Here is a 16,393-nt window from a genome sequence, read left to right on the forward strand (position 1 = left end):
CCTTTTCATTGTAGGGTAAATGGCCCTTCAAACTAAATGGGGATGTTTAATATTCCAGGGATTTAACCCACAATCTTTGATGAATGCCAGTGCGGTTTTAAAAAGAATTGCTGTCTTGGTGTAAATAAAATCAAAATCCTGGCATTACAATCTAATTGAGAAATCTATTTGGAATGTCGGGTCACTAGAGATCATATGTGACCTCCTGGAGCAAAAGAAAATGCAAACGATGATGGCAAAGGGTATAGGATGTTGAGGAAACACAGATGATGTTGAGGAAACACAATGATGTCAGCGCTAAGAGGTTGACATCACTGCATCCATCTTGGCCTTTTCCCCTCGTGCCCTGATCAAGGCAGGAAAAGGGGAAAAAGGTGGTGTGGGCTGCACTTGGTCCTTTAATCAGGAAGCCTTGCCAGCAGTTGCCAGGAGACTTCTGCTTCTGTCTGATTGCCCGGCGCTGTGTGGGAGGCTGAGGAAGCTCTCTGATCCTCATGGTGGGAGAAGTCAAGGGACACGGGACTTGGGAATGGCAGTTAGACCAGCCAAATGGCAGCATCTACCACACACAGCAAGGGCAGATTTTGTAAGCTTGGCAGCATGCCGGTGAAGGATTTCCCATCTGAGATTTCTGTTTTCTTTGGAAGTTGGAAATAAGCTCATCTGCTAAGAGAGTAATGGAACATGTGAAGGTAGTGAAAATCAGAAATGGCCTTTTTGGAGACTTGGAGAAACTGGGAACTGATGAAAGACACTAACTGATTTCTTCTGAGCAACGCTGAGGTTCGACTGAAATTAGAGATCATGGATTCAGAGGGCACACGACTAGAGGAATGCGCGGCTACGCAAAGGCTGCTCAGGACGTGACCACGGGACAGTGGAAATGCTATGCGTCACTATAGGGTACACTTGATGCGATCAGGTTATATAATCACTTTTATCTTGAGTTGTTTATATGAAATTCATATTGTTTCCTTTTTTAAAATTTTTTTTATTCATTCTGTATAAATCATTACCTGCATGTTTTAGGTATGTCTCCTATAGAGTACACAGTAATGTTGTAGGAGATGGATCATTTTGAAAGTCTTCAGATCTGTAGGGAAATTGAAAGAGTAGTAAAATAAACAGCCTCATGGCATTCACGGACATTCAGTAACTAACATCTTCCCACATTTTCTGTCTCCTTTCTCAATCTCTCCCTCTCTCTCCACAAACACACACACGTTTTTTTATCCCGAACCCCTTGAAACTTTAAGTTGTAGACAATAAGACACTGCAGCGCTAAATACTTCAGCATGTGTCTCCTGGTAATTGGGACATCCTCCTATGCAAACACAACCGCATGGATTTTTGCTCCTTAGAGAATCAACATTAATCTCACCAATGAGGCTTCAGTCCATCTTTGTTTCCCACTTGTCCCCAAAGTGCCTTTCAACCCAAACAGTCTGAAGGAGAGAGTATTTGAAAACTATGTATGTTTTGAAATTAATTTAGCACATTTTGAAGTGCCCTGTAGCAGTTGGCTTACTGTTGAAATTTTGTTGCCTTTGTCAGGGCTTTTCCAATCTCTAGGTTTTCATTTTGGATGCACACAACAACATACAGTATCTTATATGTGTGTCTACATCTAAAACTTACATTTGTATTGGCTTTTGTTTTCCTGATACACTTAAGCAGTACCTTTTCCTCCTTCCCAGTTTAATGACCAGCCTTTCCATCCTTCATTTTTGACTCTAGATTGGTATCGTGTGGTAGATATAAAGTATCTGCATTATTTCTTCAACTACCAATGAAAGCCTGTATTTGAATATATATTATATACTATTCCTTTCATTGTTCAAATGGTTAATGTGACTTAGTATTTGTCCAGGTGGATAAAGTGGCTATTTTATGGGTGTATTACAACTGTTAATTAATAAAATCTAACTCAGTGACTGGGAGGAAGGTATTTCATATAGAAATTCAATTTACCTTTTGTAAAATTGGAAATACTAGTGATTAATGTCCTCTAGATGAAGAACACTCTAGGAAACACTGGGTGTGCCTAAATATAATACAAACATAACTCCTTATCAAGGAACTGGAATTCTAAAACAACATGGAAACAGACATGTAAATAAAAGAATTGATAATGAAAGGGAGCAAGTACATTGAGGCTGTTTGCCAAATGCAGGAATAGGATTAAGGATATTTAAACAGGAACAAGTTCCTTGATTTATACAGTGTCGTCTTTTTAATTTTCCTACTGATTTAATCTGTTAATAAAAATAGGGTGATTGCAACTTGAGTAATTTTCCGGGCATTTTCACCATCATGCAAATGTATACGGTATGATGTTTGTTCCTGCTAGAATGCGTTGTCTTGTGTGGGGTGCTGGACGGGCCCCAGGCATTTAGGCCCATGCAGCTCCCCATTAGAACTGAAACTTCTCTGGTCCCACCCACTCTCGGCAGCATCAGCCACAGGAGCCCTAGATGCACAATTTCCCCTGACCTGGGCCCCAGTCCCTAGCACTGACCTTTAGGGCTCCCGTTGTACCAGTGAGTTTCCAGTGTTTGAATTATTTATAATTAGAAAACCTACAGACATAAAACTACACTGAAGCAGGTATGGCTCAGCATCTTTTGTTCAGGGCCTTTTTGTGATGAATGTACTGGTATTAACTCTGGTTGAACCTAAATTGTCTGCCAACTGTGCCTACACCTGAGCGGCCAAACCCTAACCGGCTTTATTTTAATTCATGACCACCAGCCCGGGCGCCCAACAGGTCTGACTGTTTCTCTAGTCTGTTCACTCACCTGCAGGACTGGATCACTATTTCTCCCCTTCTCTCCATGCCCCTCTTCACTCACTCGCAGCTGGTGGTTCTGCTTGGTATTTCACTGAGGAAATGGAAGCGACGAGAGAGTTTCCACATTCTTCCACCATCATTTCTTCAAACTTAATTCAATCAAGACCCAGAAAACTAATTGTTTTCCCTCCTTTTTAAGTTAAGCATAAATGATTCAGGCTCCCTCTGAAGATAGCCCTTGCACCTGGGCACTAGGGTCCATCCCTCTCACCTGTTCAAGGACAGTAAGCTGGGAATTGTCCCTTTTTCTCTTGTGTTTTCAATTCTCCCCTATCTCCTGGATCTCTTCCACAGCCCGTAAACACATGTAATATCTCCCATCATAAACACACAACAACAAAATCCCCCCTTGACCCCTTCCTTTGCTTACTAGTTCATAGTTTAAAAATTCATGTTACGGCAAAAATTCATGTTACGGCAAAAATCCATGCTGTTGAACTTCACCTTTTCTCACTCACGTCCGAGTTCCCAGTAGACAGGCTTTTGTCCCCACCCCTGAACAGAAACAGCTCTTCTCAAGGTCATGAGTCCTCATCTCTCATCTTATTCAACCATCAGCAGCATTTCTTGTAGTTGGTCACTCGGTCCTTCTTCCACTCTTCTTTTCCCCATTTTCTTTGCTGGTTCTCCTTTTCTTCCTGCCCCTTCATGTTGGAGAGTCCCGGGTTAGCCTCCTCGGCCCCCCTCTTCTCTGGCTGTATTCATCCCCACATCAGAGATTCTTAACCTGGAGTCCACAGACTGGTGTCAGTGACCTTGAAAGAGAAACATTTCTTCTTTATTTTCACTAACCTCTAAATGAAACTTTGCATTTTCTGCAAATATGAACAATAATATTTGCTATATCTGTGACTTTATCTCTAGTAAAAAATTACAGACATTTTCATCTCATTACAGTGGTTACAGATATCTTGAAATATTGATGCACATAACTTCTTTAAAGTTACTGTAGTTATTATGCTTCCTGTTAGTTCTTATTGTGTAGTGTATTAATAAAAAATATTATGTTGCCATAGTATAACTTTTAAAATATTTTGATTCTATGTTTCATTATAATTGGTTTTCTTTATACTCATTTTATATAGCAAAAATATTTCAAAGATATTTTATTTTATGCATTTAAAATATCATTCAGGGAAGGAGCCTGAAGGTTTTAATAGACTTTCAAAGGAGTTTATGCCACAAAAACTTTTAGGAGCCCATACTCAAAATGATCTTTAATCTCACAGGTTTAAATACTGTTGAAAGTTGTATTTCCAGCCACAACCTCCCTTTTCAGCTACTAAACTCATACATTCAACTGCCTACTCAACATTTCCTCTTGGATATCTCATTAGCACCTCTGACCTACCGTATTAAAAACCAGGGACCTGGGGCACCTGTGTGGCTCAGTCTGTAAGAGCCCAACTCTTGATTTTGGTTCACGTCATGATCACAGGGTTATGAGATCGAGCCCAGAAAGGGGCTCCACGCTGGGCATGGAGCCTCCTTAAGATTCTCTCTCCCCGTCTCCCTCTGCCCCTCCCTCCCACAACCCCACCAGCTCGCGCATGCGCACTTGCCCATGTACGCTCTAAAACAAACAAAACAGGCTCCTGAATCTCATCCACTGCCCAAACTTGCACCTCTTACAGTCTTCTCCCGTCAGTTGGGCAACTCCATTTTTCTAGTTGCTCAGGCCAGAAACCATGGAGTCAGCCTTGACTCCTCTTTTTCATAAGCCACATCTGATCTAGAAGCAATTGCATTGGCTCTATCTTTTGAGTGTATGTAGGATCTAACCCTTCTCACCGGTTCCACGCCATCCCTCCCGATCCAAGTGATCAGCTTCTCTTGCCTGGATGTTTGCAATGGTGTGCCAACAGCACTTCCTCCACAGCCTCCCACAGCCCCCAGCACAGATGTGTGCACACGCAGACACACACGTACACTCACCCGCTCACAATGAGCAAAGCAGCAGCCAGAATAATGTTGTTAAACCTACTTTAATCAGATCAGGCTGCCCCTCTCATGGAGCTCTCCAAAGGCTCCCCTACTCAAAGTAAAAGCCGAAGTCTTTACAGTGGCCCACGAGGCACCCATGAGTAAAAAGTCTGGAAAAAGGCCAGAAAGAGATATTGGCCAAAGATATATATTATTTTGGGGTTAAACAATAAACGGAGAGAATAAGCGTTAGAAATAAATAATCTATTTTTAAAGGCCAACAATTTAGCAAAATTCGGAATGATCTTTACAGTGTAGTTTCTGAAATGAGTGATGAAAAAGCGATTAGGCCATCTTATTTTAGGTACAGAGAAAGAATTGAAAAAAAAATTGAATTTGCATTATGTGTGTGTTGGATATCAGTCCTAGATATAAGTGTTTCTTAATAATCAGTGCCAAACTTTTAGAGACCATACTGATTGTCTATATTTTGAGTTGTTGATAATACTTTAAATGCTAATTTGACACTTTCACTTTTCTTCATTTCTATATATTTTGTTTGTGAATAATCATAAAGTCCCATGTGACCTAGATAACAGGAATATGCAATAGGGACTTGCTGTTGGGGGTTTAAGCACAGTTCAATAACTATAAAATATTTCACTAATAGGAAAAGAATAAGACAAACCCTCTGTTGACCTTTGTTTTACATTAAAATGACCGGAGTTTGACACCAAAGTGACAGCTGGTTAAAACAGCTTGAGATTTCAAAGTGCTTGAGTATATATAAATATTATGACTGATCTCATAAGTGTGTTGGAAAACACTTTAAGAAAGGTCCTTGGCTTAATTGTTTGCTACATTCTCCCCTGTTGCTCGGAGGGAACTATCACCACCCCCTCCCAAAGAAAGTTTTATCTTCTGGATTTAAAAGAAATAGAAAAATTAAAAACATGTAGTTGAACTCAACAGAACCAAGATTGGAGGTTAATACTGCGAATGTAAATTACTATTTCGTGCACAAACCTAAGGCTCATGTTCCTCTAGTTTGATAACAGGACAGATACTGCTCCCAGTGAACCCTATGTGATGAGATACCAGTGGTAGAAAATTCATCAATAAGATTTATTTTTTCCACTTCCTTTTCTACGACAGAACATGATAGGGCAAGGAGAACTCGCAGGGCTGAAAAGATGTCACAGATAGACCATTCCTACACACAGGTCTCACAGAATTCCGAAAAGGCACATCTACTGTCAACCCTCCACTCCTTAAAATTGTCTCAACCTTATTTTGTAAAATCTCATCCAAGTTATTGTTTATCCTAAACCTTATATCATAGCAACATGGATCCTTCTGTGCAGTTTTCTGTGAGCAAGGAACACTCGGGATGACAGAGAGGAAAGGCTAGGAAGAAGAGCGATAAACAAAAGTCAGAATGATATAGTTTGTTAGTGGACAGAATAGATTAAGATTATCAGCAGTGCAGAGTTCAGGCAGAAGCTTTCCCGTGAGGCTTGTAATATTTCTGAAAGGCACTAGTGTCAATTAGTGAAGAATTAATTCAGAAAAGTGGAGGCTGACCGGGGCCAGGCAGTCGGGTCGGGAGTGCAGGTCCGAGGCACAGGGAGGGCTGTACAGACCTCTGGCGGGCAGGTGAGGGAAAGAAGAGGCAGAGGCGTGGTTGCCGTAGGGTGAGATGAATAATTCCATTTCTGTGTTTATTTTTTAATTTTTAAAAAGATAATGGAGGCCTACCAAATTCAAACAGTACAACAGAAAGTCGAATGAAAATTAAGTCAGCTTCCTATCTCAGCTCCCAGACCCCAGTTCCCCTCCAGAAGGCCAATGGTTTCTTGGAAATTCTTCTATGCTCTATGCACAGACAAGCATTTATATATAACTCCTTTATTTTATTTTATTTTATTTTTTAAAGATTTTATTTATTTATTTGACAGAGAGAGACACAGCGAGAGAGGGAACACAAGCGGGGGGAGTGGGAGAGGGAGAAGCAGGCTCCCCACGGAGCAGGGAGCCCGATGCGGGGCTCGATCCCAGGACTCTGGGATCATGACCTGAGCCGAAGGCAGTCGCTTAACGACTGAGCCACCCAGGCACCCCTATAACTCCTTTTTTTTAAATGCCAGCACTACTATTACTCACAGTACCCCCATTCTTCACACAAGTCATATTATTCTAAACCTTGCTTTTTTAACCCGATAGATTATAGCTTCATTCCTCCTAATTTCCTCAATTCCTTTAAACGGCCACATTATATTCTGTCCTATGGATGTGACAGTCTCGTGTGATGGACATTTAAGTTGTTTCCAGTCCTTTGGTCCCATAAACAGTGTTTCAGTTATAGCCTCATACATATGAGGTCATCTCCTTTTATATTTCTGCTCAAAGATATTCGAATGGGGCTGAAAAGATCAGAAAATAAAGCTGTCCTAATTAGATTAGATATTGAGGACAGGCTGATTTATTCTGACAGAGAGAAATAGCCACGAGGTGGTATTGATAAGAGAATAAAAGTTAACTTAGATTAATAGGGCTTCGGGGCGCCTGGGTGGCTCAGTTGGTTAAGCGACTGCCTTCGGCTCAGGTCATGATCCTGGAGTCCCGGGATCGAGTCCCGCATCGGGCTCCCTGCTCGGCAGGGAGTCTGCTTCTCCCTCTGACCCTCCCCCCTCTCATGTGCTCTCTCTCATTCTCTCTCTCTCAAATAAATAAATAAAATCTTAAAAAAAAAAAAAAAAAAAAAAAGATTAATAGGGCTTCATTGCCCCATAGTTTGATTTGAGGCAAATAGCAATAGGCTTTTTGGTATTTTGGTGCTACTCTTCACAGCACTTAAAGTTCAAAGTCAGAGTAAGTAGTTAATGAAAGTGAGTAAACAGCAAATGTAATAATGACCCATACAAGATCTGCTGTTCTTCTAAGGGAAAACAAGCTATTATTGAGCAGATATTTTCCCCCAGGTTTCATGACTGATTTCAAAAATTTTAATAAAATGAAAAAAATAACATTAATACATATACCCAATAAGCATGTTGAAATGGGAAACCTCACTACAGAACAAAGAAATGAAAATGAAAAGGACATCTTTTCTGTGCAGTCCAGAAAAAACTTTTTAATTATTGTACAGAGTGATAGTGGTTAAGTAATGAAAGGCCCTCTGTATGGGGGACTAGTATGTTATAGTTTAAAATACATTTTTAATTTAAAAATATATACATAATATTATAAGAATAATTTTGAATTAAAATATTTTAAAGGACACCGGTACATAAATATTCACATTATGATGTTTAAAGTCTATGCCTAGAACTATATGTATAACTAAATCTATGATATAGACTCACGTATGTCAGAGAGGGAAGACCAAAAGGTTAACAGTAATTATCTCTGAGTAATGGGATTGCGGTTTTTGTTTACGCTTTTTTGCATTTTCCAAAAGTGTTAGGAAAAAATGATTTATTTTTTAAAAGGATTGAAAAACATGGAAATGGAGATATGGTTTATTTTTAATAAGCGCTTTTCAAAAACTGCATATTCCTTCTCCCAGAAGATGCATCCTTCGAATTCTTAGCCCCATCTACATTTATGGAAGTACTTGAATCCGGTCTTAAGGAAGTCGCATTATTACAGATTTTATGTTTCAGTCAAGCAGTGTCCCATTGAGATTCGATGTGAATGACCTCATAAAGCCTTGCCCCACTTTCTGGAGTGAAGCCTCATACATGTAAGGACTGTCCGCCTCCAGCCTAGACCTGCCTTCTGAGCTTCACACTTGTACATCCAAAAGCCTCCCGGCCTTCTGCGCGCGGGTCTCACAGGCTGCTCAACCCTGGCACCTGTTCCTTCTTAAAATGAGCTCCTGGGCTTCCCCCAGTCTCTCCTGTCACGTCCCAAATCCCTCCTTCCACGTCATTGAAAAGCCACTTCTCTCTCTCTGTCTCTCTCTCCTTCTCCACATCCTGTGCATGGCGCAATCCTGTCAGTTCTACCTGCCCCACCTCGCCTACCTGCCTCTGCCGCACCTCGCCCTCTCCGCCGCCTCACCCCTGCCGCCTCTCTCGTGGCTTCCGGCCGCAGCTCGCGCTGCCTCTCGGACTCGGCTCCTGCCTCCTTCAAGTCATCTCCACGGGCGAAGTAGAGGATCTGTTCCCATCACAAGACAAATGCCAACTACAATGAGGTGCCATTTTCCACGTTGGCAAGCCTCAAAAATTGTGATAATACATGTGTTAGCAAGGAGTCTAGGGTAATAGGCACTTGTACATTGCTGGCGGGAGTATAAATTAATTCAGTCGCTTTGGGGAGCAATTTGGCAATATTTATCAAAATTAATATTATATAGAGGCTTTATGACCTCCCTGTTTATTTCTGCGAATTTATCCTTATCTGATATTTTGACTCTTTAAAGATCACTCATTGGAAGAAATGTTTTTCCCTCTTGAATAAGTAAACTCTATCTATTACCAAGTTCAGTAAGAGGGTATACAATTAAAAATCATCTCCTCTCACTCCTGTCCTACAACCACCCAGTTCTCTGTCCCAGACCAAACACTATTACTTTTCTTTTTATTTACAAAAATAGTAATATACACATTCACGTTCTTCTGCCTTTTGCTTTATTTCCTTAACCACCTTGAGCACTTCTCACATCAGCTCATTTAGAGCTGACCAGAAGCTACATAGTATTCTACTGTATAGACCTACCATTCTTTATTTTAGATCAGTTCTCCACTGATGGACATTTAGGGTCCACACACATGCGCACACACACACACATACATACACACATACAAACGTATGTACATATATATGCCACAGTGAATATGCATAGACATGTATCATTTTGCCCTTCTGTAAGACATGTAAACATTGAATGCTGGTGTACTCTTTTTTTTTAAGGTTTTACTTATTTATTTGACAGAGAGAGAGAGAGAGCACAGGCAGGCGGAGCAGCAGAGGGAGAGGGAGAAGCAGACTCCCCGCTGAGCAGGGAGCCTGACGCGGGGCTCGATTCCTGGACCCTGGGATCACGACCCAAGCCGAAGGCAGACGCTTAATGCGCTGAGCCACCCCTGGTGTACCGTTTATATAATGTGAAATACACCTGAATATTGCATGTTTGGATAAAAGAATTTTGTTAAAAATGAAAGTTTAGTTAACTGCTTTCTTCAGAGTAACTTAACCTTTTGGTTACTTCTCACAGTATTGTTTCTTGATTTCTTCTTTAACTTTCACAGTCGTGTCAAAAGCTGGAGATCCAGATAACATTCAAAGGTGTACTTAATGTACAGACAGGATGTGCTTATATGCCAAACCCTAATTGTTTTCTTATAACACTTCCCTTGCCATGTTTTTATAAGGCATGATTTTTATGCACGGTCTATAATTTGAGTTATTAGATCATATAACTCTTTTCTCATTCCTGTTTTTGATTAAATAATAAAATAAATCCACTAGATGGTGTATATGAACAGAGAGAAAGAAAAGTTAGTTCCTTTTTTGTACTTTATAGCTCAAGTTCAAAGAAGACTAAAAATTTCTGCTTACATTTTGGTTTTGGGAGCGAGGGAAGGATATCCCCATCAAAAAAACTAAAACAAAACAAAAACACAACCAGAAAAGGATTTTCTGCAATGTTAAGGTTTCTATTAGCTATTAAAATAGTTAATTCTAGGGTGCCTGGGTGGCTCAGTCGTTAAGCATCTGCCTTCGGCTCAGGTCATGATCCCAGGGTCCTGGGATTGAGCCCCGCATCGGGCTCCCTGCTCGGCAGGAAGCCTGCTTCTCCCTCTCCCACTCCCCCTGCTTGTGTTCCCTCTCTTCGCTGTCTCTCTCTGTCAAATACATAAATAAAATCTTTAAAAAAAAATCTTTAAAATAGTTAATTCTACAAATTGAATATATAAATTAGAAGAATATATTAAATAAATACAATCTGATTCAATAAATGTGATGAAAATTATTTGCCTTCTTATCTCTCTTGGCTTCCTCAGTTATAATAATAACTTGACTCTATTCCATAGAAATTTTTAATTGTCAAATCATTCCTCCATTTACTGATTACTACTTATGAATTCTGGATATTGTTTTAACCTGGATTTTCTGAAAAGCTAATAGCACCCTATATTAGAAAGTTAACTCTTTGTTATAATGGACCACACTGGGGTTATATTGTGGTGAGTTAGAAAACCCTTGTATTGTAAGAAGGAAATTGTTTTAATAATTCTTTTTTCTCTTTAGCACCTGATCTGACGGCAGTGGTTGAAGGTCATCCAAAAGTGTCCGTTCACTGATGATATGCTAGAGCCAGTCGTTTATATATCGTTCCCCTCAGCACAGTTTTCTGGATAGGAATGAGAGCATAGCAGGTCTAGGGATCAGAGGCCTGTCACGCTGGCACATCTTGTTCATTAACTTTCCTGAGATCTGTGAGATCTCTCCGTGACTCTTGAACAGTAGGCTGGCCTTGTCTGAGAATCACCTATGCTGATCCTGGATGAATCAGACAGGTTGAATTGGTCTATGGGGTTAAAGTTCTCAGGAGATAAATGGCTTTTAAGGCTGAGCTAGTTGTTTCCAACCACTAATTTACACTGGGAGAAATTTGACTTGTTGATAAGTAAAGGGGACTAATTTGGCTTCAAATAACAAAGTTAGAGGAAGGCGGCCACCTCATTTAGGATAGTCCTTCCCCTACCAGAATCCCTAGTTCAGTTTCTCTTGGTAGTTCTTTTTGTTTGTGGAAAATGAAGCAAATTCTCATACATGAGTGGCATTTTCTAGCTGCTTTGTGTTCTATTCTTTTGAGATAAGATATATGTTTAGATTACTGGATTCCAGTATGCATTTGTGTCAGTTTAATCAGGAATGCATGGATTCCCTTTCTGTTTAAAAGCCAGATAAGGCAGAAAAAGAGCCTTGAAAGAGATGGCTTTCCTGTTTATTCCTTTCTCTTCACTCTCCTGAGCCCTTGACAAGAAGGGTTTCAGCCCCCACCGCTCCTCCAGAACTGGCCTTGCCAAGGTCTCCCATAACCTTTACTTTGTTTAATACAAAGCTCTGTTATTGTCGTCATCTTATGTGGATCCTGAGCATAATTGGACGCTTGGACGCTGTTAGTCACCCTTCTCCTCCTTTAAATACTTCCTTAACCAAGCTTCCAAGGTGTTACCTTTCCGGGGATGTCTCCTACCTCCTTGTCTGATACTCCTCCATCCCCTTGTACTGGACCTTCCTCTTCCTCCCTGACTTCTAAACACCGCAGTGCCTCTAGACATGGTCCTTGGACCTCCCTTCTTTCTGAGTTACCTTACTCCCCTGATGATCTCATCCTATCTTTAACCTTTATATACCACCTATATGCTAATGGCTCTCAAATTTATTTCTCCAGCTTGTATGTCTCTCTTGACCCTCAGAGAGCTCATATACCAACTGTTTACCTAACAACTCCATCTGGATGCCTAGTAAACATCTCAAGCTTGACATGTCCCATGCTGAACACCCCCACCCCCTAGCCAGCCAGCTCCCTCTCTTCTCAGTCAGTGGCAACTTCAAGCCAAAACCCTTTGTGTCATCCCTGACTGTTCCTTTTCTCATGCCTCATATACAGTCCATCAGCAATAGCTCTGTGCCTGTGTCTTCAAAATATGTCAAAAGCCTGACTACTTATCATTTCCACTGTTACCATACCCTGGTTCCAGCCACCATCACCTTGGGCCTCAATTAATGCAATAATGTCCTAACTGGTCTCCCGGTTTCTACTTCACAGTAGTATCTATTCCCCAAATAGAGTGATCCTTTAAACATGTAGGCCAGATGATGCTTGTCCTTTGTTCCAAGTCCTTAATCTCACCTAGTGACTCTAAGCCAAAGTCCTGAAAATGGTCCAGCAGGCTCTGCCCAATCTCTGATCTCCTTCTTCCCCCGACGCCCTCCCAGACACTCATTTGGCTATAGCTGCCCAGGCCTCCTTTCCAGGCTGCCTCAAGATCTTTGTACTTTCTCCTCCCTCTGACTCAACTGCTCCCAGTCTTCTCCCTCACTTCAAGTCCTAGCTCAAAGGTCACTTTCTCAAAGAGAACCTGATACCCTGTTTAATGTTGCCTAAAATCTTTGAACACTTCCGTACTCAGCCTCATGTATCTCAAGCTGCTTTCTATTTTACTTAATTATTTTCTTTATTATTAATACTCCTCTGGGTCCTCCCCCTGCCAGCCTCCCAACACACACACACACACACACACACACACACACTCAAAATAAGTCCCTTGAAGGAAGGAATTTGTTTGTTTATGTTTACTGTTGTACTTTTAACTCTGGAAACGTGCCTGCCGTATCGTGGGCCCTTAACAGATATTTGTAAAATGAACCCGTGATTAAAGAAAGGTTTGTGTTACTGGATACCCTGATCGAGTGGGACTAAAGCATTCTATTTATGTCTAAGAATTAAAACTGTAATATCACATGAACTTTTGTAGGTTTCATCCAACATTTGTCCAATGATGACACTTGTTTTAGCAAAGACTGCCAGTTGCCTACCCAACAGCCATTTCCCTCTTCATACTTAATTAGAACTCTAATTTTGTTTTAGTGCCATGTTCCTTCAGGTGACTCAGTCATTCAGTAGTGACCCTGTCAAAACTAACTCCACCACAGTTCTAATTTTTTTATTTTTAATTTTTTTTAAGATTTTATTTATTTATTTGAGAGAGAGTGAGTGAGAAAGAGAGAGAGAGAGAAGGAGCAGGGGGAGAAGGCAGAGGGAGATGGAGAAGCAGACTCCTTGCCGAGCAGGGAGCTTGATGTGGGGCTTCATCCCAGGACTCCGGGATCATGACCTGAGCTGAAGGCAGACGCTTGACCAACTGAACCACCCAAGGGCCCCACCACCACAGTTTTTAAAACCTCTATTCCAAATGGACATATAAAATGAAATACTATTGTAGTTTTTATCATTATCTTATGGAAATGGGATGCCTTCACTTATTCATAAAATTCACTAACCATTTACTGGTGCCAGAAGCATGGTAAGTACTTGAGTAGAGATAACACACATAGAAGAACAAAGAGAGACACCCAACCAGCCTGCTCAGGAAGAGGAAAGGTCCTAACCAGAAGTCTCTACACCAGAGCTGACAAGAAGTGACACTTGGACTGAACCCTAACAGACCAAAAAGAGTCACCCAACCAGAAAAAGAAGAAAAAGGGGCATTCCTTGCAAAGGAGGTAGCCTATGAAATGCATGGGGATCTGAGAGAATATGGCACATTCAAGGAAGTATGAGTAATTGAGTATGTAAGGTGCAGATTGGAAGAATCGGGAAAGAAGGTTAGAGAGATGAGGGGCGCCTGGGTGGCTCAGTCGTTAGGCGTCTGCCTTCAGCTCGGGTCATGATCCCGGGGTCCTGGGATCGAGCCCTGCATCGGGGTCCCTGCTCCACGGGAAGCCTGCTTCTCCCTCTCCCTCTCCCACTCCCCCTGCTTGTGTTCCCTCTCTCGCTGTCTGTCTCTGTCAAATAAATAAATAAAATCTTTAAAAAAAAAAAAAGAAGAAGTTTAGAGAGGTAAACAGGAGCTGTTCACAAAGGACATTGGGGTCAAGCTATGGTGTAAGGCTTATATCAGGAATAGGGAGTTACTGAAGGGTATTAAGTATGTATGGAACATGATGGTACTTGAATTTTTAGGAAGATTACTTTGGTAGCTCAAAGAATATTTGGGAGGCAAGATAAGAGATGGGTAGAGATGATGAGAAGGACAGAAGAAATCAAGCAGGGTTTTTAGATGCAAGAGATATTTAGGAAATGGTTTAGGTAGAATGTGGTGACTCATTATGAGAGCTGAGAGCAGGGGAGCAGGAAGTTTGCAAAGAAATGCAGGGCTAGTGAGGGGGGTGGAGGTGGCTGCCCAACTGTGTGCTGAGAGCTGAGCTGAGGATGGACACCATGAGCTAATGACTCCTGTACACATGGTTGAATGATATATTTCGTGTGGTTTTAGATGCAAAGAAGGCTGGACTGATCCACATTTGGGTAAGTACTGCAGAAGGAAAAAGGAGCAAGAGGAGTGAGAAGCTGAAGCTGTTACTGAAGCGACAGGTTGAAGTGCTGAACCAAAGCAAGATGGCAATGGAAGCAGAACAGGAAAAAATCTGACACATGGAGTGAATGGGATAGAACCTCAGTCACAATCCTGATGAATAAGCAGGTATAATTGGAGCAATGAGGATAACAGGAGTTCGTGGTAGGAAAGTGGAATGGTGTGGCTGAGATTTTACAGGTGGGGTAGCTGCAGGCAATAATACAGAAGGGGTGAGTTGTTGATATCCGTGTGGAGATGAAGGGCATTGGAGTTGAAGAAGCCAAGGCACTGGGTGTTGGAAGGGTCATCCACATGAACATTGAAGATAGCAGGATTATGGCAGATTTGGGGTAGAGAGAAAAATCATAAGCCATGCTCCACCATCCCTGATACACATCAGGGAGCGATGAGAACATCAAGAAGGGATGGAGGGTAGAAAATCCAAGAGGCACAAGTTTCCACGGAAGGATTCTGACAGGAGATTGGCAGAGTATTGCGCAGGCAAGTGCTAATTATTACTGAACACTTACTGTGTGCCAGGTTCTGTTCTAAGTACTTTACAAGACTCTTAACTCATTTAATTCTCAATGAGGTTAAGTACTATTATTATCCCTGATGAGGACACTGAGACTTTGTGATGTTTAATAACTCACTCAAGGTGCAAAGCCACGATTCCAATCCAGGTAGTTTGGATCCAAAGTCCACACTCTTACCCATGTCATTGTCCTGCTGGTTCTGTTGAACAAACCCAGCCAGCCCTGAGGTTAAGGAGAAAGTTCAAGAACAAGGAGTATCCACTTAAGAGTGTAGAATAGTGTTTGTGTTTGGGGAGTCATTCAAAAGAGGCAGAACATGACTGGTCCTGGATAGCATCAACTCCTTTACGTTTTCCGGAGTCTGTTGTATTTTGCATTTAAACATAATAGTATGCCTTCGAACTATGTGTTAATGTGTAAGCTCCCTCAGACGTTTTTTAGAAGCGGGTGCAGTCGACTTTTAAAATAAATAGTTACATTAATATTAACTATAAGTACTCAGTTACATAAAGGAATTTTGCATCTTTCAGAGAACTGAGATACATTTTGAGAATGGCAATAAGGAAAATAAAACATGCAGTCTTGAAAAATACATGGTTCTGGTTTTTTCTCTGGCTTTTACTAGGCTTTACAGCAAGCTGGTTTATTTGAGGTTCATGCTACTTGTTGGAAGAAATTCTCCTATTTTTCTTTTTTTAATTTTTGTTACCTGATAGGCACTAACTGTCATAAACACCAAGAGTCCAAGAATGTTATAAAGCATTATAATCCAAAGGAGAACCTACTTTGCTTGGCTCATATTAAGTTCTATTTATTTTCTTAAAATTAAGGCCCAAAGAATCTTTGAATAAAGTGTTAATCCTATAAAGCACTGAGAAACCAGCTTCCTTGTCTTACAGAGTTACCACTCTTCATGAAAAGTGTGGCTCTAAGAAGTGTAGACATGAGGAAAATACAGATTTACACAAAGGGAAATTTATGGT

General features: G+C 41.0%; 1 long non-coding RNA gene across 1 annotated transcript in view; it reads left to right on the forward strand.

The window, feature by feature from the left end:
• Positions 1 to 15,854, forward strand: part of LOC116637568 — a 64,267-nt gene extending 48,413 nt beyond the window's left edge. Inside the window, exon 8 of the long non-coding RNA XR_004300498.1 lies at positions 14,794 to 15,854. This is a non-coding gene — a long non-coding RNA (uncharacterized LOC116637568). The remainder of the gene's footprint in view (positions 1 to 14,793) is intronic.
• The last annotated feature ends 539 nt before the right edge of the window (positions 15,855 to 16,393 follow it).

The sequence above is a fragment of the Phoca vitulina genome, unplaced genomic scaffold, assembly GCF_004348235.1.
Source record: "Phoca vitulina isolate PV1807 unplaced genomic scaffold, GSC_HSeal_1.0 scaffold14, whole genome shotgun sequence".
NCBI lineage: Eukaryota > Metazoa > Chordata > Mammalia > Carnivora > Phocidae > Phoca > Phoca vitulina.